This window comes from Cryptotermes secundus, unplaced genomic scaffold (genome assembly GCF_002891405.2).
Source record: "Cryptotermes secundus unplaced genomic scaffold, Csec_1.0 scaffold213, whole genome shotgun sequence".
NCBI lineage: Eukaryota > Metazoa > Arthropoda > Insecta > Blattodea > Kalotermitidae > Cryptotermes > Cryptotermes secundus.
The window spans coordinates 1500323-1523064 of NW_019731264.1; the positions used below are offsets into that span (position 1 = coordinate 1500323).

Genomic DNA, 22742 nt, shown 5'->3' on the forward strand with positions numbered 1-22742 from the left:
GTGCAACTCAAGACAGAGGACGACTTTTAAAAGTAAAGCTTAATTTTAGGAACGTTAGTACCGTAATATACAGGGTGATTCTAAATTATTGTTGGAATTTCCGTGGCCTATAATTTTCAGATCCGAAATAACGAAATATAACTGTTTCGGAATATGATATTGTAACTTAAAAAGTTTTATTAACTGTTAAATTATTTTACAGAATGTCAAGCAACTTAAACACGCTCGTCTTTATTTCATGTAAGATGTCCAAGCGGTATTCAGTTTCCTCCAAGTTCTCTCTGTTGCTTCCGGTGTAACTGTTTCGGTCGCAGCAACAATTCTGAACTTCACTTCATCGTGGGAGGTCACAGGGGTCTTATAAAAATGTCTTTAACATATTCCATATCCCATATGAAGAAACCCGAAGTATGCAAACTGCTTCACTGGAACAGTCGCCATTTTGAGTTATGACCTTATATTTTCTCCCACACATCAACGAGGCGAGTATAGCGTTTTGAGTTATACATTTATATTCCATCAGCAGTTACAGTCTGTTTTTTTTTTCGATTTGAAAACTACAGGCCATGGGAACTCCGACAATAATTTAGGTTCAATTGGTGAAACATTCCTAATACCAGATCTTGGTTTAAAAATCACCCCATATTGTTCAATCACTCTTTAAGAAGATATTAAATACAAATATCTGCAGCTTGGAAAGAATTTGTGTAAATATCTGTCACCCAAACGACGCCTGTTTGCGGTTCCCAAACTTCTAATTATTATCATATGTGGGTACGATGTTCAACATGTTTGTATTTGGCAGCTTTTGATTTTGTATGTTCTATTCAGATGGCCAGCTTCTAAATCCGTGTTATGATTTTTTTTTAATTTACTACAGAAATTATTTACTTAATCTTTGGCACTAGGGTCCTCTAGAAAACTTGACTTTGTATAGCACACATGCCTAACCATCTGTAATATTCACCTCTTGCCTCCCTATCACTGTTAGCTCATTCGGCGCCTCCTCCAAGCAATATCAATAAAAAAGGTAGAGCTGTCCCTATAGGAGGCAATGGGGGCCCATAGGTTTGTGAGACGTCGAGGCTCCCACATTTTCTAAACAATCGGCTCACAGATGGCGGTGAGGTTGTCAGTCTTAAAAGTCGGCTGCCCTTTACTCCCCAGGGAAATTTCTGATACTTATTTCTGTTAAAGACTGAGTCGACCCCAAGGCCATTGTGCGGCTGGAAGGATTAGGTCAATTGAAAAATCCAATTATCTGATCGGGAATCGAACCTGCAACTTTCCGGCTTGTAGCATATATCCTAAATCAACTACGATACCGCGTGCCCCTAACCAATACTAACATTCAACGAAAATACACCAAATTTATATGAAATCAATTACGCAGTTTTGAGATGAACCCATTGGAACGACAGACGGACATATGATACACTTCGTGCAAATAACTTTGCAAGTTCCTGAAACTGACAAAAGTTGCAGTCAGCGCTCTTGCCACGTTCGCAAGTTGAGCCAACTTTACTGGTCTGAGAAGAACAGAATGCCGGGAAGGCCCCGCCAGCTGTTTCCAGAATCCTCTGCAAGCTGGCTACAATTTCAGGAAACACATTCAACATACGCCGGGAGACAACTTACATTTCTGCCACAACGTAATAAATGTCAGTATTTTAATATCATGAAAAATTAAGCGTACAAAGTTATCACCTACCCCAAGTCACCATATATTAACATGAAATGCAGCATTAGTAGTAGAACTGCGAAAAACTTTTATGATAAAATTATGCTCGGAGATATGACTAGGTAATAATGTCAGGCACAAGATAACGAGTAATTAACATTAAGCTGCGTTTTCTGTGATGACGGTAATGCAAGTCTGATTTTCTTAACGAAGGTAAACAAGTATTGTCACATGTATGAGTGACATAAGCGGGGTTTGGATTGGTAATTTGACGTAATGACCGCTTTAACACGCAACTCGTGAATGCATTTTACAAATCACGGTCACATACAGACTAGTACTCTCAGTCTGTTACAGTCAACATTAGCCGTTGCCTGGTAGCCACTTCCAATGGAAGACGTTTCCCTTCCTCCGGGTTCCTGAACTATCCCCGTGCCTCAGCTACCAGCTTCTCACAAGGACTGAACCTCAGCAGTCCTCTAACTCACTCACCAACCAACTCGCTCTTCATTCAACTGAACTCATTAGTTGCCCTGTTTATAAAATCTATGCACTGACTACATAGAAAACAACATTCCTGTTTTGCTGTATCAACTGCTGCGTGTCCAGCCATCGGCGCTGACCGTGTAGACAACTTCGCTTTCCAGTCAGTCCATTGGCGCGTGTTATAAATCTGTTGCCTAGCAACGGGCGCTGTTTACAAAGTCATTACTTAGTGACGGATCTACTTGCTACAATATTGTATATAATAATACATATTAATATAATGAGGTAGGTACTGTAAGTTAGTTCACGATTCGTACACTAATTCTACTTCTAACTGCAGGACAGGAAATTCTGTACAAAGCATTGAGCGAGACCTGCAGGAGAACCTTGTAAAGAAAGAGAATTTGGGCTTGGAAAGAATGTTTGAACACTTGGAGACAATGGTCTAAATGGATTTATATACAAGTACGTATATGCCTTGCAATAGTATGTGGTTTTTGACAGAGAATGTTCGTGTGTGAGGCAGGAAAATGGGCCTTGTTGATATTTAGGAACAGGACCAGAAGATTGCAGCAATAAACAGCAGTATAAGGCGTATAAGGATCAGTCGTTAATTCAGTCTAGAACTTTGTTGATAAATTACAGATAATATATTCAGTGGAACTGTGGATTTCAAAGCCTCCCTCAAGGGTTATAATTTGTAATGGTGGATCAATGGAGGAGTTATCTGTGGAAACTATAGGTACGTAAAGACATAACAGCAGGAATACTTGATTATGACGGAGTTGGTGTTACCATGCCAACTGTATTTTATGACCTACAAATAAAACAAATTTGTAGTACGTATGAATAATCATGAACTGGTCAAAGAAGACCCTCGAGAGGATCTCACAGTGGTGGCTATTGTGAATTCTGTTTCCTGCGGACCGCCATGTAATCCGGTGAGTCAACTGACGTTTCGGAGGAAGATATAACTCTATCTTCAGGGTGAATAAATACTCTAAGAAACAAACGCGCTTGCTGAATTCTTCGTTGTGGTTTCTTGCTTGGCTTACTCTTCGTCCCTGAAGATGGAGTAGATATGTTCTCCAAAAAGTTAGTTGACTTTCACTGGTTTTCAAGCTCTGTTTCTCAGAAGCCAGACCTATTTATGTAGATTTTTAGTTAGTTTCTTTAGAAACGGCCCTTACATATACACGTATGTTACTGAAGAGTGTCACATGAAGGAGTGTGACTACAGAGGGACTTTGGATTCTTAATCTGATTTACTGACAATTTCACAACTCGTTACTACACTTTACAAATCACTGCCGCAAACAAACTAGCATTCTCAGCCTGTTACAGTCCCCAAGAGTCGTTTCCTAGCAACAGCTTCTAACAATAGAGATTCTTCAGCTTCCGCGCTCACATCCTTGCCCGCTGGCTCTCAACTGCACCGACTAAGTCTTGTCTTCATAGACTCAATCACTAACTAACTAACTAACTAACTAACTAACTAACTGCGGGGCTGGCGGCTATCTCACACCGACCTCCTAGTCTTCGCTTCACAGACTAACTGCATCTCGGCTGGTGTCCTCGTTATATGTAGTAGAACCCCTTGGGACAGCCTGCGTAGAAAACACCGTTTCCAACAATTCATCTACTGTTGCATGCGGACTCTTTGCAGTGGGAACCTGTTTGCTTTGAGATCGTTGCCTAGTAATGGATATAAACGCTACAATACTAATACGCATGCTGTGATAAGGTGGTATTCGTAAAATAATATGTCCAAGCGGTACAGCCATTATATCTGATGCAGAGAAAACATTACTTCATAATTTAAGAAAACAAAGCCATTCCAATGGAAACTGCTGTGTGTGAGGCGATATAAATGTTATTATGTGTCGCTATATTGAGTCATGGCTGTAAGAATATTATTCCTTGTGTACAAAAAAGTCAAATTTGATAAAGTCTTAAAACGAAATTAAACGAGATTAAAAGGTAAAGCTATCCCTGAAGAAGATCGTGGAGGTCCATAGGATTGTGAGAGGCCGAGGCTTCCACATTTTCTAGAAAATCGGCACACAGATTGCTGTGAGGTTGTCAGCCTTACGCGCCAACCACCCTTTACCCGAATGAAGATTCCTCGTAGTTATTTCTGTTAGAGGCTGAGTCAACACCGGGATCATAATGCAGCTGGAAGGATTAGGTCAATTGTAAAATCCAATGACATCATCGGGAATCGAATCCGCGACCTTCAAGCTTACAGCATAGTGGCCCCTAAACAAGGTTAAACAGTTGAAAATAAATAATGAACTTGAAAGGAGTAAAAGTAAAGTTGGCCTTGTGCTTAACTAATTAACCACTACGTATGAAGACGTATGGGGGAGTGGATGTATAGATCCATGTTTTCTTGACCTCGGTATTAGCTGGAGGTAAGTTGTCAGCTTCACGCCTCTGCCGCTTTACTCAAGGGGATAGAGCCCCCGGTGCCCATTGGATAGGAGACTGGGTGGACCCCAGAGCCGGTCTGGGCGAAATGGAGAAAAATTCTTGACCTTACCGGGGCTCGAATTCCGACCCCGACGGTCGTCCAGGCCGTAGCCAATCGCTATACCGCCTCCGTAACTTGAGCACAGTAAAATCCTGGAGCGTATTATCTGCGCCACGAATTCCTTAGGTTGTCGCTCAATCCTTGTGCATAACACCAGGTGTGAACCTAAGAGGGGGCCACTTCAGTCTGCAGACAGAACCCATTAGAAGCCATGCAGAAATTTATTGGATGGCTGTTTGCCTGAATCTGACTCAGAACTGCCTTTAAATCTGAGGCGGAACTTTATCTGTTCCACATCAGTTCCGCTTTGGAGAACATTGTCCATGATGTTGCCTGACTTGACGTTTGATTTTCAGTGCCTCAGGATATGCGCCTGTCTCTGACAATAGCAGCAGAGAACATGGGCTCCTGTTACGGACAAGATGGAGTTTTGCCGCCGTCTCTACGCTACTTGCTGTCTCGCTGCATTCCGTAGGGGCTTTGCTTCGGTTCTTACACAGATAATCTTCGCTTTAAGAAAACTCGAATTACGAAATTACGCTCGAACGAACTTTCATAACGAAGCGTATAACCACGACCTGTCTTGAAGTCCAAACGCAAGCTCGCTCATCTGAAATCCTCCCAGAACAAAAATAAACACGAAACGAATGCAAAGTCGGCCATTCAGTTCGCTCTTCCTGCGCTCTGGTGAGCATTCTGTACAACATTTTGTAGTTCTCTAAGCTTTTAATGCATAATACTGGAATTTTACAGCATAATAGAGTCTTTCTTACACCCGAGGTAACTCAGTAGGCATAGCGACTGGCTACGGGCTGGGCGACCGAGGGATCCGAGTTCGAGTCCAGTAGGATCACGAATTTTATCTTCTCAAGGTCGTTCAGAAGAGGCTCTGGGCCCCAACCAGCTTCCTATGCAATGAATACCGGGAGATTTTCCCCTGGGGATAAGGTGACAGGGGCGTGAAGCTGACCACTCATCTCCAACTAATGTCGAGATCAAGAAAGTGTGGATCTATACATCCACTCCAACATACGCTTTCATGGGGTAGTGCTTAATTAATTAAGCATAAGGAGAGCTTTACCTTTTAACAGAGGCTCTGTTGTTGCAACACACGCTAATATGTTTGTTTCTCATATGTTTTGTTTTAGGCGGGAAAAGGGAGATTCTTATTCTTCTTTAGCTATTTTCTGGACTTTCGAGAATTTAACCGCCGATTACAATATTATCACGTGTGTGGAGCGACTGTCATCTGGGTTTCTGGATTGGATATTGGATTTATTGACAACTTCTACTCATGGAGCTCAGCCCTTCTTGAGAAGCCAATTCTACACCTACTCAAGATCTGCAAGCAGATCACCATTCTCGTCCTTCACTAAGTACTGCTAGGTTGGTAATCCCTCTTAAAGTCATTTATTCCTCTATACAGGTCTCTAATGTTCTTGTTCTTACTGTTCATTGCAAGCTCATAAATTTTGTCTTTCAGATATTCCCTCATTTTATTCCCGAAATGCCTGCTGGTTTCACGTGTTGTATTGTTCAGCCTGTCCCCATTTATTTCGCTTGGATCCTGTAACCATTGCAATTTGGCTTGTTTTCTTTAGTCTAGTAATTCTGAGCATCCTTCATCGAACCATGGCGTGTGCTTCTTCAGTTCATAATAACCTAGAATCCCTTTGGCAGAAATTTTGATATTCTCTCTAATTACAGAGTGGATAATTTTCAGTCCAGTGTGACATACAAGTTTACAACACTTCAGTCTTTATTCACCTTACATGTTTCGATTCAAAAGAATCATCCTCAGAGGCGCACCACGAGCAGGAAACACTGTCACATAAAATGTTTTAAGCATATGCACTTAAGCTATGAATAATGCTCACTATATAATTTTGTTGTTATCACGGTTGGTTTTGGTGTTTGTCCCAGAGGATCGTCCAGGTCTGAGGCTTCTTGAAAACTTTCGTAACAAGATTATTTTTAGGGTGAGGAGTTGTTAGCCCCACGCCCAACCCCCAAGGTGGAGGGCCACTCCTTGTCGGCTGTCCGCGACTGCTTTTTCAATATATTCGCAGCTTCCCTTCAAAACTGGAGGGCGTCTTCTCCATCCGCAACCTGAGGACGCGCCATGCCGTGGTGACAAGGAAATCACCTAACATGGGACCACTTATACACACGATTATAAATTACAAGTAATTACGGCGCCACCTGTAATCTCCACCATTCATAAATAACCACAGTACTCGCTAAGCCTTTTCCAACCTACTATGTTTTTACCAGCCGTTGGCTAGTAACGTTTTCTAACAGTGGAGATTCTTTAGCTTTCTCGCTCAAGTCCTCTCTGAATGGCGGTTCCCAAATGAACACTTTTCTTCACAGACCTCCTCAGAAAATTGATTTCGTTGCCCCAGTTGTCTTCCTTATATCTCCTCGGCAAGGCTCGCGCAGTAGAACACCATTTCCAGGAGTAACTCTATTGTTGTCTGTGAGGAAAGGACATAGTAGGCTACGTACGTGTATGTGTGCTTCAGTTACAGCGATATTTTGAGTGTGTAACTCAGCGAGACTTTGATAATTATTCCTAGTCAAGAGGTGTGTGCACAAATGGTCAATAAATCGAGTCAATATCCCAAACCCCGTCTATAGTCACACTCGATCACATGACAGTATTAAGGCAGTGAAATAACTATCCACTTTGTTCTGTCCTGTAAATGTGACTGCGAACAATTAAAACTCATTTTGTTCCACACCGACACTAGTCATGCCGAAACGTCTGGAATGCAAGTAACATTCTAAACAGGTATTCGTGAGGTCTTAAGTTTCCAATTTTCGCCAGAACAACAGCTAACCTAATTGAGGAATGTTGTAGTTTTATTTGATTGCTGTAGTCGAATTCTGGCACAGTACCCCACTAGGCCATGCCCGTTTCCTTCCAAACTCTTTCCAATTCATAATTCACTCATCACCTAACCATTTGACATTAGATAATCTGGCTACTGACAACGTCGCAGAGTAACCAATAGAACGAAAACACCACAGTCCAAGATTAGACCTGTCACATGCACCGGCGACGTAACCCAACATAAACACTGAACCAGTCCTCCCACATGTAAGGATACTGTAGCGTGTATAGCCGTTGCTATGCAACACGTGAATAGACAACGGTGTTATGCAACCCGTTTCCAGGTTACGGATCGGTAGACACGATCCCGCTGCAACGAATACTTACACAGCAGAAGAGTTACTGTGGAAAATGTTTCCTACTCGGCCCGTGAAAGGATACACGAGGCTGTGAAGACAGAACCTGAACGCTTAAAGCTGAAGAATCTCCACTGCTAGAAGCCATTGCCAGGGAACGGCTGATGGAGACACAGGAGGCTGGAGAAAGGCTTAACTGGTGATGGTAAAGTGTGGAGATTAGCGATAGCACTGTAATTACGTGTAGTTCTGAATAGTGCGTATAAGTGCTCAATAAATCTATCCATAAATCCAAACCCCGTCAATAATGAACCCTATATTATGACCACGTGATGTCGTTATCAGGTTATACAATTTCGGCTACTACAAATGGTGGGGAATGTGTTCAAAGTTTGGGCGAATATAGGGTTCCCAAGAGTAAACCAATTCCACAGAATAATTTCTGAGTTTATGCTCATCTTTATTTCAATTATTACTTAGATCAGAATTAAAAGTTGATGATCATCATTATATCTCGTTACTGGGCTACAACCAGAGCCTATAAGCCACTTAATTATCACTAAATATTTAATAAGTTAATTAATTTAACAATCCCTTCTCTACCCAGTTACGTGGTTACTCAGCTTCTTAAATTTATTAGTTGAATAATTCCTAATTAATTATGTAGTCAGATTTCTATTCTGTCGGTTCCTTAATATTATGCAAGTACGTCATTGGTTATTTAGTTACTTAGGCAGCCAAACGACGATCGCGATGGTCGCGCGGTCTAAGTCATGAACTCTGTTTGCTCGCTCGAACGCTGGATTGTGGGTTCGAATCCCACTCGACGCATGGATGTCTGTGTGCGTTTATTATGTTTCTTTGTTCTTCTGTGTGTAGGTATATCCGCTGCGACGTCTCATCCCCCGTCCAAGAAGTCCTACCGACTGTGTATAGGATTATGAAACTCTCCAACAAAGAACTGTAGAGCCATAGATGGATGATTGGACGGACGGATAGATAGTTGATTCATTCAATAATTAGGTATGTAATAACTCAGAAAGTTTCTTAGTTAAGCAGTTAATCACTTATTAGCCAGTTACATGCCAGATGATCTGTGCAGTTGGGTTTCCCTTTTTTTTTCTGTGGCGCTACAGCCCCAATTTTGGGCCTAGGCCTACCTCCACGAAACTCTCCGTTTCACTTCGGTTTACTAGATCTTACACATACGGTAGGACTCCTTGGGCGAGTGATCAGCTCGTCGCAAGGCCTCTACCTGTAGACAAAACACAGAAAAAAGCACATAAACATCCATGCCCTGAGTGGGATTCGAACTCACGATCCTGGCTTCCGAGCGAGCGAAGACAGTGCATGCCTTAGACCGCTCGGCTACCCTGATCGGCTGGGTATCCCTTGCTGCCAGCTAAAATTTCTAGTTTTCTAGCCGCATTTCGTAATACCCATAAACATTATATTCTCCGCTAACATCAGCAACCCCTTATTCAAATGACGCACCCAGTTGCAGTATAAACCACACACAGACCCGATCTTGGAACTGGCTATACGAGACTTTAATGCCTACAAGAAGGATCTCAGTGGCTATAAACCGGAATATAAGACACATCAGTTTACTGCGTACGTAAATTACTCGTCAATTTTTTATAGCCTAGTGTTCTTTTTAGCATAAAATCATAATAATAAGAAACATAAACCGAGTAACACAAGGGACCAGAATCCCGGGCCCCATTACTCGTTATGCCAAAAGCCATAAAAATTTCCACCCATAGCAGGGCAGGGACGCTTTCCCAACATTTCCAGACAACTTACTGGTCTACTCAGTCTGGGTACATGCATAAAGGAGTAGGAGCGTGAAGCTGGTAAGGTGATTATCAGACACCAGAATAATTTTCTAAATGGTTCTGACCATTGTGCATAATGATAAGAACTACTGGGTTTTCGGACTTTGTCCATCGTCTGGTATTCTAGAAACTACAAAACACAATGTTTCGGCAATTTGATCTGTTCCGTCCTCAGGTGAATGTAGGGAGACACCTACTATGTTGGGTCCCTTAGAAAGAGCCAGTCTCAATCACTGGACAACTCTTGTCTGAGTCTGAGTCTGAGTGTTATGTTACAACCGACGGTCAGTCGGTCAGTCTGTCTTGGAAAAAAGCACCCATCTGGGGCTTACGAACAGATTTTTATTATATCAGAAAGATGCGGTTTCGTTGATGTAGGGCGCTCTCTCTGACGAGAGGACGGGTTTGTCATTTATAATTGCTGTTGGTCCCCGCCAACGCAGTCATTCTCGGGTCGGAGTCCCGTGGGACTCGCGATCATATTTCGGATTCGCGTCTTCCTTTTTCGTCGCCTACGACTCGCAGGGCTACAGTGGAGGGATTCGACCCCGCCTCCACACGGGATAAACCCCTGTCAGATTCGCTACAGCATTTCAATTACCTGAGACCAGGCTAATTCGGAGGGGTTTAAGAAGAAAATTTGTAATAAAAACGGTCATAAAGCACGCATATGCGTGGAACTAGGATAGAAAGGGAGGTAGAAATTTATGCTACGAATGTGCGTGCTTTATCACAATTTTTATTGCATATTTTCCTGTTATCTCCCGCTGAATTAGCCTGGTCTCATGCAATTAAACTGCTATAGCGAATATGACAGGGGTTGTCCAGTGATTATGGTTAGCTGTTTCTAAGGGACCCAACAGAGTAGGTATCTCCCACCCTCACCTGAGGACGGAAATAGATCCAGTTTCCGAAACGGTGTGTTTCCTAGTTTTCAGAATCGGATAATCGATAAGGCTAAAGGGTGGCCATCTGTGAGCCGACTGTCTAGAAAATGTGGGAGCTTCGACGTCTCACAACCCTATGGGCCTTCACAGCCTGTTACAGAGATAGATTTATGTTTACCTTTTTATTGTATTTTGCCTGGTTATACTACAGTCAAGGATTTTAAGATGGACTGAATATATAGCTCAGATGGAGGAAACATGAAATGAATACAAAGATTTCGGGATGAAAAGCCATAAAATGCGGATATTTGGAAAACTACAAAGTACATGCAAGTGGTAGGATAATATTAAAGTGAATGTTACGGAAATAGGTTTTGACGGCGCAAAGTGGATGATACTGGCTCAGTTATGAGGAATCAATATTATCGGATGTGTATCCTCGGCTTATGTTATAAGAAACATAGTCTGTCGTTTGGACAGATATTGTTGTTCATGCTCGATAAATTCAGGGATAGAGGAATTTTATTAACTGCGAAAGAGGCGTGACACTCACTCATGAAATATGAGCAGCAGTTGTGCCTGACTTCCTAGTGTTACATTTCACTGAATTCAGTTACATGTTTAAACAACTGTATAATTAGAAATAAATTAATGTACGGAACAACCCACAAAATTTGAACAAAAATAAAAGTGTGATGATGCAATTAGTTTTAAAAACTAAATGTGCACACGTGTGCCGACTGAATTAACTGATGTAGCAGCCTGAAGCGTATATAACTGAGTTCAGAGCATTGCGCGGAAAAGTAACATTTTTCTAAAAAAAATATTGTTTTCCCTACCTACATACGTGTATATTCGTATTGTGAAATGGACTTCATGATCCTTGCTGCTTGCTTCATTTCGTTTATGTAACGAAACTTTATTAAATGAAGAGGTTGTATGAATTTGAAGTAGAAATAATCATGGATGATTGACAAATGGAAGAAAATACTGAAGGGCGGAAAAAAAAACAAACAGCAGCCTATGGTTAATATTTTGTTTCCTTACCTCCTCCATTCTTTCCCTTCTTCCTTCCTTCCTCTCTACGTGCCTCCTCTTTCTTATTTCGTGCACAGTACGGGCAAAAGTATTGCAACAGCACAAATAAACCGAAGAAACTGAAAGTGTCCTGATATCCTTATGGATGTCGCTGCTGTTTTAATGATAGGTGAATTCGTATTTGCGCCGGTCACGGTAGCCGAGCGGTCTAAGGCATGTAATGTCTTCGCTCGCTTGGAACCCGGGATCGTGGGTTCGAATCTCACTCAGAGCATGGATGTTTAGTTTGTGTGTGTGCATTTTTCTGTGTTTGTGTACAGGTAGAGGCCTTCCGACGAACTGATCACCCACCCAAGGAGTCCTGCCGAATGTGTAAGATCTAGAAAAACCGAAGTTAATGGAGAAGTTCATGGAGGTAGGCCTAGCCCCACTGAGGCTGTAGTGCCAAGGATAAAAATTGTATTTGAGCTTAATTAGTATCACACCTTGAAGATGTAAAGAAGAGCGGGGGAATAGCCACATGAATTCTTAACCTCGACTTTCGATAGAGATGAGTGGTGAGCCTCGCCTCCGGGTACCTTTAATCCGAGAAAATAGCCCCAAATATTTGCTGAATAGGAGGACATGCGGGTCCCAGAACCGGTATAATTTTATTTCACCCTCTAAAGAGTGAATCTATTCTAAATATTTTATAAAAATTCAGTTCGCATATTACAGGAAATCAAATTCTTCACAGCCACGAAGATCAATCAGTTAATGGAGTTCATTCAAATAATCGCTGTTTATTGTGAAAAAAAACATAAAAAACAAACAAATAAGCTCAGTACGCATAATTAGGAGGTTCAGTGTGTTAAAGAAGGTGGAGCATATAGAACCACTGGTCTTTGAATGGTTAACATAGATACATATTAAAATGGAAATCTCGTGGGATGCGGTACAGATTTGGATTAAAGCATAGTTTTCCAACTCGAGATCAGCAAAAAATTCAGTATTTGTATGCGCTAGGAATTAAAAATAAGAAAGGAATTCCTTTTATTTACTTTGCTACATCACTACAGTACGTTCAGTTATGCGAAATATTGTTAACAATTTTAAATTTTCTGAACTATATAAAACTTCTGTTGTGGCATGTCAATACAAAACACAAAGGCACACCCCCTGCCTTGAGCACGAAGCTGACGACAATGTTTTACATTCATTTCCACAATTAATTTAATTCTTGACTTGCAGTCATGCATGTGTCTGGCCATCCGACTACTATGCAGGCAAAGCATTGGAAACATCTCAGCTCCAGAACTGCGTATCATCCAATTAAACAGTTTAAACTTCTGGATATAAAACGCCGTGTGGTCGGACGAAACTATCCGAGTTTCGGGATTCAGGAATCGTCTTCATCATCAGGATCGGAAAACAAGCCAAAGAAGATGCCTGTATGACTCAGAGAGCAACCAGAGAAGATTCTGCTCTAAGACAGAACATATTGTGACGTGTTGCGCTATGGAGGATACCCCCTCCCTCCCCAGCGGTGACGTAACACGGGATGCCGCCGTTGCTACTCAGCAGTAAACAACTCCCGACAGCGTTGCTAGGCTATCGGCAAACACGGCGTCAGACAACAGTGGTGCCTATTACGTAACTGTTTTCTGTGTTGTCCGTAACGGGGCTAAATAAGGAGCAGCGAAGACTATTCAAGAGTTAGTTACGAGTTGGCCAGGGAAGAGTATGCAGTCTGGTATTTGTGATACTGCCGATGGTAGTATTGTTGAACTTGTAATTTGTGTGATTGTAAGAGCGATGCGAAATAAAATTCGCTATATCAAATAGGGCGTGAAGTTATTTGTCGCGTTATACACAAAACACGTGACAATGTTATATTCGCCGATGAGAGAACCTAATATCCAGAAAATTTTAACTTGATGAAGATTTATTCCCTTTGACCTAATGAAGTTAAATAGTGTTCAAACCACACTAGCAACATCCAGCTTATTCAGTGACGTCGCATATAGATTTTCTTTGCGTATCAAAGAACGACATATTATCAAATGGAGATCCGTTATCTTCTCCATCTTTTCTGTGATAAGCGAAGGTACACGACCGTTTCTACCGGTTATTCTTGGCGACTCCGTCCATCACTGGTCCAAGCAGTTTATACGTTCAGATATTCAGACTCTGCAGCACCTTTCTGAATTCTTCATGCAAATCTGAAGCATCGGCAGAGGTCCCTTTCACTGGAATTAAAGTAGCAAATTCCTCACTTATATCGAATTCCATATCGATTCCTCGAACGTTAACATAGCAGGTTGTGCTGTGTCCGCTCACTCCGATATGCTTGTCCATTGCTATGTGAGAACACTGAAAACTATCCATTTTCAGGCTTTCTCCAATGCACATTCCAAATTACTCTATTCCAGTACTAAGTACAGATAAACTAATTTCTGAAGAGTTGTGTCTTTCTGTCACTCCATTCAGCCTCCAACTCACTGGGTATCAGAGGCTCTTTCCTAAGGGGTAAAGTGACCGAGGCGTGAAGCTAACCACTCACGTTCTATTTAGTACCGAGTTCAAGAATAATGGAGCTCTATCTCCATCCCATACGTGTTCATGAAACGGTAATTAATTAATTAAGTACAGGAACAATTTTATTTGTGTACTTTGTCAGGAAGTCTGCAACTGTTTCTAAGCATCATTTCCCATCTTCCTCTCACTGAAAGATTTTATCTGTTACTTACGCATGGAGCTGAGCCCTTCTTGAGGAGCCGCCAATTCTGCAGCTACTCTTGAATTTCCCAGCATTTTATGGAACCCGAAGGTTCATTACCGTGTTCACAAGAGCCCTCCACTGGTCCCTATCCTGAGCCAGATCGATCAAGTCCATACCATCCCATCCTGTCTCTCTGAGATCTATTCTAATATTGTCCACCCACCTACGCCTTGGTCTTCCCAGTGGTCTCTTTCCTTCTGGCTTTCCCACAAATATCATATATGCAATCCCCGTCTCGCCGAAGGTTTATAGGGGACAGTGAAGTTCTTTTGCAGTCAGTCTTAGCTAAGAAGCCCTGAATCAAGGACACGAAGCCGTCAGGGAAAGGAGTTGTGAGCATTCAGTTGTGAAGTGTTAACAGACATTGAAGACTTTACGTGCCATATTTATAATAACCTTGAAAGTGTAATAACTAATTTTAGTGACGACTCGTGAGTATCCTATAAACCGATTCGACAATCCAAAATCGCATCTTAGTCACTGAGACACGTCACAATATGAAGTGTGCTTTAAAATATGTTTAATTTACTTTCATTTCGAGTGTTATTATGCAGGATTTGAAGTTGTAATCGCGGTGATTATGAACAGTTTTATCCTTAAGGTTATAACTCTTCTGGTTTTCGCTAGCGGAATTCACCCTCGGGTCTCACAGCTAAGCCCGGCGGTACGCAGGTTGCACATCATTACATAGCAACATGCTGGAATAATTCAGCTGTAAAGGGTATATCACATCCTACCATAACTTTCCGAATTTATTATTCATAACTTCCTTTAATTCGGTGGAAAGCAACATATAAATTAACAAAATTAATATCTAACGAGCTAATAAAACATCTGTTAAGCTTACAGTTCTCACGTTCGTAGCTATGAACAATTCTTTCTTCTGGGATATAACATCACGTAATCTGACGAAAGTAAACCGTGCGTTTCGTAGAAACATACAGCCTCCATCTTCACGGTCGAAGAAGTGATTCAATAAACCTGTGTGTGTGTGTGTGTAGCAGGCAGCAAGCAGAGCTTGTGGCAGAGACTGTTAGGATGAAAGTATTTTACTGACGCACTGTATTTTAGCAGAAAATAAAGGTTTAATTCGGCTGACACTGAAGCTCGCCATTAGATATGATCCAGAGCCAGTTGCATCCACTTCCAATTCTCCCACCTCATTTCCGTAAGAAACACCACAACGTTTTCTCCGTCCTCCTTCAAGAAGTTCCTCACCAAGCTCTGTACGAATTTTTATTTCACTGTACTAGCTAAATGGCAGCACATAGTAGCTACCAACATTTTACTATCCCAACAAGAAGTTCTGCGAAGAACGAATCGCCTTCATAGGATATGGATCGCACAGAAAATGGAAAAAGTAGGAGGGGACACAAGACACACATAAAAGGCGATCTCGTAAGCCTCCTAACAAAAAGTATGGGGGGGGGGGAAATATGTGGACAGACAGCAAGGCGATCTCGTAAGCCTCAGAAAACTAAAAAAATGAGGCGGGGGGGACGTAGAAACACACACAGAGCAATGTGATCTAATAAGCATCCTTGATACAACACGGACAGCACTGAAAACAAAAAATATGGGGCATACACACAAAGACAATAAGATTATCTCATAAGCCTTGTATCAAATAAGGGAGATACGCAGACATACAGACAGCATGATCATCTCATAAGCCTAAAAAATTACGGGAGACATGGACGGATACATACACAGACAGCAAGGTGATGTTATAAACCTCCTTTTAGTTTTCCACATTAAGGAAATTAGGCTAATCATATACGACTGACTGCACAGGCCATGTGATGTCACGTACTCCATCACTTATCTACATAAAAAGTAAAGTTGTCCCTGTGCTTAACTAATTAAGCACTACGCTATGAAGGCGTATGGATGAGTGAACACTCGTATAGATCCACATTTTCTTGGCCTCGGCATTAGTTGGAGGTGAGTGATTAGCTTCACGTCACTGCCGCTTTACCTCCCGGGAAAGAGTCCCCAGTCCTCACTGTACCGGAGATTAGGTTGACCCCAGAGCCGGCCTGGACGACATGGAGAAATGAAAATTCTTGTCCTTACCGGGACTCGAACTCCGACCCCGCGGTCGTCCAGCCCGTACCGACTACGCAATCTCGATTCTTCTTGTCTACCTACGCAGAGGTACATATACTTTACCATGAACTATGCAGTTGATAAAGCATCACTGAACAAACAATACGAAGCACAGTGTCCAGCACAAGCATGGCAGCCAGTAGTTGCAGTTCACATAACCAGGCGACCTGCCCCTGTCGATTTCCGTACAGCAAGTGGCCCGCTGACCTGCAGAGGTAATTTATTCGCGACCTCTGGTGACCTCAGTTGTCCACTGGGTGTGGCCGCCCGGCCCGCACCTTTGTGTTTCTCCGGATTACACAGGGCAGAATCTGAATGCGATTACACTAACTGCATGCCAAGAGCCGTCGGCTTCATGCATCTGCCTGAATGGGTACTCAAGTTAATCTTCATCCTATACGCGACACCCAGGGCATATATCGTTTAGAAGGTCCGGTCTTTGCCTTGTTTAACATCTGTATTCAAATTTAGTGAACGGAACGCGTTCTGCTACAGCCGTCTACACGTATCTGACGCTTTTCAGTAACAAGATTGGAATATGCGTCGTACACAAAATTACCAGCAACGTTCTTTGAAGTTTGTCACGCTTACAAGTTTACTTAAAACAGAGAATAATGAATGCATATTAGTGAAAGTCTCATAATGTCCAATTTGATGAAAATCTGTTAAAGGGGGTATAAGATAACGGCTTTATATAAGCCCGGATTTGTCGTGGATTAGTATGGTTGAAAATCTGTATTGCCTCACATTTGATGGAAGTCTCACATATCGAATTTTAACTGAATCTATTGAACATTTTTATGGGAGACATGGAAAATTACGTACATACGTAAACTAGGCTTTTTTATAGAACAACGTGCCTGAAAATCTGAACTTATAACACAGATTTTACTGGAAGTCTCTCGTGTCGAATTTTAATCGAAAATGTGAAACAGTTTAGGCGTTAATACCAGGTAACAGACGGATGGACACAGACATTACATGTAAACAGCGCGTTTATTCTGGCACATAGAAGAACATGCAAAAGATTATGAGTTTGTTACCACGGGAATTTACTGACACAAGATGATCTGTTTAACTAAACGAGGCACAGAAAAGATAAGAGAGGAAAACAAATCCGAACGCTCATGTTCCGTGATGTTTGTCTGGCTTTCAGTCTGCACTACCCTGCGAATTCCTTCCTTACAGGCACGAAAAAGACTTAAGAACTTCCATGATGATGGGTTTCAAATTAAAATTTGATTGCAGCTTAGCTGATCAACGAATTATCGGCTTTTGTGCAACTCAAAGATGCACTGCCTTGTTCGCAGAAATTCGCTGCTAAAGATTACTCTGAGATAGAACGACCCAGTTCACACCCGAATACATAATTTCTCTAAGATCAATTGCTACACGTGATTTTACCAAATGATCTCTTATCTTCCGTTTTGAGATTAAAATTTTAAATTGAAATACATGTGAGCTTGCATGCCACGTGTCCAATCCACATCTTCTTTCATTTAACGTCTTAGAGCATAGTGGTTCTGCGTGCTTCCAGGACCGGGCCGCTCGCATCGGGTCCGCCGAAAAACAGAAATACAATCCACAGATATTTATGAGATATTAACTAAACTTCATGAAGCGAGGCCTTTCCTGAGGAGCCAGTTGTGCAGCTACTCGCGACTTAACACAATTTTATGGGACCCGAAGGTTCATTACCGTGTTCACTGATCCCTACCTTGAGCCAGATCAATCCAGTCCATAAGACCCCATCCTATTTTTTAAGGTCCAATTTAATATTATCCAATCCTCTGTCTTGGTCTTCCTACTGATCTCTTTCCATCTGGTTTCCCCACCGAAATCCTACATGCATTCCTCTTCGCCCCCTTTGTGCTATATACCCTGCCAATCTAATACTTCTTGACTTGAACATTCTAATTATACCTGGAGAAGAGTACAAGTTATGAAGCTCCTCATTATGAAGTTTTCTCCAACCTCCTGTCATTTAATTTCTCTTCGGTCCAAATATTCTCCTCAACACCCTCTGTCTATGGTCCTCCCTTAAAGTCAGAGACAAATTTTCACACCCATACAGAACCACAGGCAAAATCATAGTTCGTATATTCTAATTCTTATGTTTTCAGAGAGAAGACAAAATGGTAGCAAGCAGTACCTGAATTCAATCTGCTCCTAAATTCTTCCTGAATCAAATTTTGATTTCCGAGACATATACTCGTACTTTGCTAAAATCATGATAAAGTCAGTCTGTATTTTTAGATGTTACAAAAGTAAGGAATTTTCATAACCCAGATCTGTTGCTACTGATAAGGGTTTCCGCATTTTGATTAGCCCCCCCCCGGAGGGGGGGCTCACAACTATAAATTCGACCCAATGTGCTTCCAAACATAAAGTTCATAGTCCTTGTACGTTCGTCAGACAGATTTGTCTTGAAAACGGAGATACAGCGCATCTCCTATTGGTTAGGAGCCAGGTCTTTGATATTGTTTAGATGAATTTAATGCTTCAAAGGGTTAATCACTGCAATTGTTTCGGCCGAAGCGCGTGGCATACGCGCTACTGAGGATCTCTTCATTATCCGACTCTGTCAGTCCTCTTAGTTGCTTGTTCACTCTTTGTGCACGAAACTAATTGCATGGAGCACAGACCCTTTTGAGAAGCTAACAGTCGCTCAGGTGGTCAGTCACGAGAATCGCCCACTACCGTGTTCACAAAGGCCCGCCGCTTCTTCCTGTCTCAAACTACATGAAAAGCAGTCTACACACTTGCAACCTATTGCATTAACTTCAATTTTATTGTTAATCTCTCTATGTCTGAACACACTGTCGTGTGTTGCCTACGTAGCACGACAATAGTCCACGTGGGATTCCGGATTTCGCCATGTTTATTGAACGCTCACTTTTACACTTAAAAGTACAATTATTCATAATCACAAGTACTGCCAAACTGAAGACTGACTGCTCTTCTAAGGTCAAATGCAAATTGAAACTCGTCTCAAGTCAAAGTTACATTGCGACTGACGGTCGGTCAGTAAGTCTTGGTGTCGAGACCACATCTGGGGCTCATGACCAGATATTAATTATTACCGTTTGACAGATACAGTCTTATTTTTGTGGGGCGCCCTCTATGGCGAGAACGGGTCTGTCTTTTGCATATGTTGCTGGCCCTTGCCAGCGCGGTCTTTCTGTGTCACATGTATCTTTTGGTACTGCGGTGACATCTACATAGCGGAGCAACATGGGATAGTCACATTCTCACCCCTTACACTGGGAGACATTGATTTCTGACGAATCGAATCACAGAAATGTTGACATGCCGCAGTTATCCCAACTGTGACAATGAAGAGTACTATTTCCTGGGATGTAACGCCGTCTAGTCCGGTAGATGTTCACCGAAACTTCAGAGGGACGTGCTGTTTTAGCTTGAAGGTTGAGAAAAAAGCAGGAGACATTTTTTTCTCGCACTGAAATGACAGCAGTACCTTCCTTCGAAACGTCGATGGATTTCTACCGAACTACACGGCGATAATTTCCAGAGCATAATACTCATCAAAACATGGCGTTATAAACACTATGACTTATGTGTAGGAAATGCAACTGATTGAAGACATACCGAGTAAAGACAATATAACCACTGCATCTTGTGAGTATATTCATGAGAATAGTAAAAGCATTGTAATTGGTATGGAGGACACGTGATTATCTAATCCTGGGGTACTGAGTCATGGCGGTAGAAAATCCACGTCTGGTTAATGGAAAATTCTGGTTTAAGAATCGAGACATGATGGTATAGACATTGTATCTGGTGCTTAAACCCAGCAGAATGAAGTAAACATTGTTCGTTCTCTGGAGGAGACGTCACTAATTCCGTAAAACTAAGTGCAAAAAATAAGATTGTAACAATTTTGTCTGTTGCGAAGTTAATTCTGTTACGAAAAGTTTATTAATTCAGATATCAGTGTCTTTAAGTATCTGGTTTAATTTGTTTTAAGATTCTTATATCGACTAGAATCACTACAGTCGAGTTGATATTTAACCAATTATCCAATAGAAAATCTATGAATTATAAAACTGGTGTTTCTATTGTGAAGAGTGGGTAGTTATGATAAACTGAAAAACTTAATTTTTATAGAATTGAATGACCAGATTACCGTTGCTGTTTGCAAATCGAAACTGTGTTATCCGTGCTTGATCCTGCCTTGTGCTCGCGGAGGGATCCGAAATGGCAGCCTTGGTGTATAATCGCGTTCAAAATAATGGAGAAATGTTGCTTCTTGGCCAGGCTCTAATGATGCTTCAGTCAGGAACCCCGCGCCATTACTTCACAAGAGAGAGAGACAAAAAGAGTTTCAAAGCCTCTTACGTCAGGGGTTACCAAAATATATGAATATCCTCACGAAGACCGCAAACGCACTGAAGTAACACGCTTCAATGAATACATATAGATAATCAGTTGGTTTGTGGTTCTATATGGGTGTGAAACTTGGTCTCTGACATTAAGGGAGGAACACAGACTGAGGGAGTTTGAGAACAGGGTGCTGACGAGAATATTTCGACCGAAGAGGGATGAAGTGACAGGAGGTTGGAGAAAACTGCATTATGAGGAGTTTCATAATTTGTACTCTTCTCGAAGTATCATTAGAATCATCAAGTCAATGAGGATAAGGTGGGCAGGTCATGTAGCACGAATTGGGGAGACGAAGAATGCGTATAGGATATTGGTGGGAAAGCCAGAAGGAAAGAGACCACAGGGAAAACCAAGGCGTAGGTGGGTGGACAATATTAGAATGGATCTTAGAGAGAGAGGATGGGATGATATGGATTGGATAGATCTGGCTCAGGGTAGGGACCAGTGGAGGGCTCTTGTGAACATGGTAATGAACCTTCGAGTTCCATAAAATGCGGGGAAATTCTTGAGTAGCTGCAGAATTGGCGGCTCCTCCAGAAGGGCTCAGCTCCATGAGTAAGTAAGTAAGTAAATCAATTGGTTAGTTATGGAATATATTAGATAGAAGTATCTGGCTGGCAGGAAAAAGGATAATCACAGAAATCTTTAAAGCAACCTAAATTTAGCTATGATATTCAAACTGTGGATTCTCCGAATAAGAGACAGTAGTGTCGAACACTATAGAGGAAAAAAGTGACATTTTTTTTGTTAGTGCACGGTTAATATTGACAGAGTGAAATGGTCTTAGTGAACGGAGAAGTTTATGGAGGTAGGCCTAGGCCCACTGGGGCTGTAGTGCCAAGGAAAAAAAAATGGTCTTAAGCACGAGCAATGTATTCTTTAACATTGCTGATAATAGGGCGTTTTAGCTTCATGAACATAACGCCGTGTAGTCTGGTTAAAGTCAAGCGACGTTTCAAAGAAACAGACCGAATTGATCTTACGTACATTTAATATATAATTTAACAACAGAGGCGTTCCGCGTTACGTGAGGCTGAACTTACGGAAATTTAACTTTATGAAAATTATTCTTTAAGGCACACAATAAAATAAAATGAAATTTAAATAAAATTTTGTTGTCCTAAACACGAGTTTTCTATGTTTACAATGAATTCCGTGCTTTCGTTTGTTTCACGGTCTTAATCCTTTCTACAAATCACAAACTTGCACAAACACGCGTACATAAGTATCGTGACATGTAGACCCATTGCCAAATAACAAGCGACAGTACAAGAGCCGTTGCTAGGGAACAGCTCTGTGGACACCTTGCTTCCCCGGCAACGAGAAAACACGCAATAATGGAAGAGACGTTCACTGTGAGGTTAGTGTCAGGGCCATATGACGAGGACTAGTAGTTCAGTTGTTGGTTGCCCATCCTCTCGTCAGAGACGATGATACAAAAGGGCTATGACCGAAAGGGTTAGTCATAAAAAAGGTCATGAGCCTCAAGGGGCGTGGCGCCAAGATGAACTAGTTGGCGGCAAACCGCCAGTCGTAAAGTAACTTTGGCTTTAAGCTACTGATTGAGTCGGTAGAGAGTTGCAGAAGGGGAACGTCCGCAATTAGAAGCCACTATCAAGCAATGGCTAGTAAAGACTGTGAAGCTTTTATGTGTGCTTTGAAGTGTGTAACTCAGTGAGAGTGTCGTGGTTAGTTATAGCTACGAGATTAAGTGTTCAATAAATCTAGTTAGCAATCCAAACCCCGTCTATAGTCACACTTATCACTGAAAATATGTAGGTACATTACAGCAAGAAATCATGCAAAATTCGGT

At 41.7% G+C, this 22742-nt stretch overlaps 1 protein-coding gene across 2 annotated transcripts in view; it reads right to left on the bottom strand.

Annotated features, from left to right (window-relative positions):
- Positions 1 to 22742, bottom strand: part of LOC111866745 (nephrin) — a 521921-nt gene that overhangs the window by 275834 nt on the left and 223345 nt on the right. The window lies entirely within an intron of this gene.